A 2277-nucleotide genomic window follows, 5' to 3' on the forward strand; every position below is an offset into this window, starting at 1 on the left:
CAATGAGGATGACATCAAAGCATGTGATGGGATCTTAAACCATAAGAAAAAAACAGTTCCTGTGCCATGCCTGTTCCACTTCCTGAGGGTGTTCCAAGCAGAGGCTTGAGGGGAAATCCAGAGCAAGGCAGGGCAGACCTCACGTTCCTAGGGAGGAAATGAGGGAGAACAGGTACACACATGTGAAAAAGATCTGCTCCATGATGTACCAGGGAAGCACTTCCACAAGCCTGAACTATGTGGACATGAAAGGGGAGACGGACAGTTGTTTCCTCTCCAGCATCACCACCCCTTGGGCCTGTGTCATCACCGGAGCACTCCTCTGAGAACTTGGCCACTAGGGATGTGGAAGGACTGTCCAGGATCATCTCCTGTAGATGCCCCATTTGGCAGATGAAGAAACTGAGGGTGGGTGTGGTTTGCTGGGCATCACATTTCAGGTCTCCAACAGAGATGGAGATGGAGCCCAGGTGTCTGGGCCCTAGGCCAGGATTTTCTCCTCTGAACCAAGAGGCGTCAAAAAAAATCTCAGATCTCTGAAAAGTCCCCTTTCTAGAGACAATTAAAAAAAAAAAACATAGGCTGGTAACGATGGCTCATGCCTGTAATCCCAGCACTTTGGGAGGCTGAGGCAGGCAGATCACCTGAGGTCAGGAGTTAGAGACCAGCCTGGCCAACATGGTGAAAACCCATCTCTACTAAAAATACAACAAATTAGCCAGGCATGGTGGTGGGCACCTGTAATCTCATCTACTCGGGAGGCTGAGGCATGAGAATCGCTTGAACCCAGGAGGTGGAGGGTGCAGTGAGCTGAGATAGCGCCACTGCACTCCAGCCTGAGTGACAGAGAGCAAGACTGTCTAAAAAAAGAAAAAGAAAAAGCATAGACTTTAAGGGTTAAGCAGGCCTGTTGCAGCTTTGCCTACAAGAGCTGTGGGTCCTGGGGCAACTCCATACCCTAATCTGTGCCTCATCTGTAAAATGAGGACAATAAGTATGACATGTATACTTGAAAATTGCTAAGAGAGTAGATTTTAAGTGTTCCCACCACAAAACAATAAGTATGTGAGGTCATGCATATGTTAAATAGCTTGATTTAGCCATTCCACAATATATACATGTATCAAAACATCATGTTGTACACCATAAACATATGCAATTTTTACTTGTCGATTAAAAAAAATTTAAGGATAACCTATTTATGGTTGTTGTGAGGACTGAATAAAATAGTGCCTCAAAACTCTTTGTAGATGCCCAGCCACTTGCAAGCATTGAATCAATAAAAAAATAGCATTATAATTGCTATTACCCTCTACCTGCCCTTTTTCCTTGCCAGGCCTAGACCATTCTCCCTGATGCCTTGCCTGTCTTCTACCCAGCTGGGACCCTCTTGGGCACTACATCTTCCTACACTCGTGACACAGACTTTGGGAACAATTCTAAATGACAGGTCTGTCGCTTTGCTGGGTGACTTTCTACAAGTCACTTCAGCTTCAGTGCCTGATATGCAAAAATGAGAATCATAATACCCAGAATAATTCTCTGATAAATCAATGGCACAAAAGAACGAGAGGGATGACTGTTGTTACAGTTTAAAAGAGATCCATGAGACAAAAACAACAGAGGTCTCAGCCTGAGTAACAGAGTGAGACCCCATCTCAGAAAAAAAAAAAAAAAACTTTAATTATTGTTTGTTAACATAATGGCATGGTGATTATGTACCAAAAATCCTTATCTATGAGAAATGCATATTGGAGTATTTATGGGTGAAATGACTTGATGCCTAACATTTTCTTTAAAATATTTTAGAAAAGGCCGGGCATGGAGGCTGAGGCAGAGAATTGCTTGAACCCGGGACGTGGAGGTTGCAGTGAGCCAAGATCGCACCACTGCACTTCAGCCAGCCTGGACAACAGAGTGAGACTCCTTCTAAGAAAAGAAAAGAAAAGTAAAGAAAAAATGAAAAGAAAAGAAAAGAGGCTGGGTGCAGTGGTTCACGCCTGTAATCCCAGCACTTTGGGAGGCTGAAGTGGGAGGATCACCTGAGGTCAAGAGTTTGAGACCAGCCTGGCCAACATAGTGAAACCTCGTCTCTACTAAAAGTAAAAACAAAATTAGCTAGGCGTGATGGCAAGTGCTGTAATCCCAGCTACTCGGGAGGCTGAGGCGGGAGAATCACTTGAACCTGGGAGGTCAGGTTGCAGTGAGCCAAGATCACACCACTGCACTCCAGGCTAGACAATAGAGTGAGACTTTGTTTCAAAAAAAAAAAAAATT

Source organism: Pongo pygmaeus, chromosome 1, assembly GCF_028885625.2.
Source record: "Pongo pygmaeus isolate AG05252 chromosome 1, NHGRI_mPonPyg2-v2.0_pri, whole genome shotgun sequence".
Classification (NCBI taxonomy): Eukaryota; Metazoa; Chordata; class Mammalia; order Primates; family Hominidae; genus Pongo; species Pongo pygmaeus.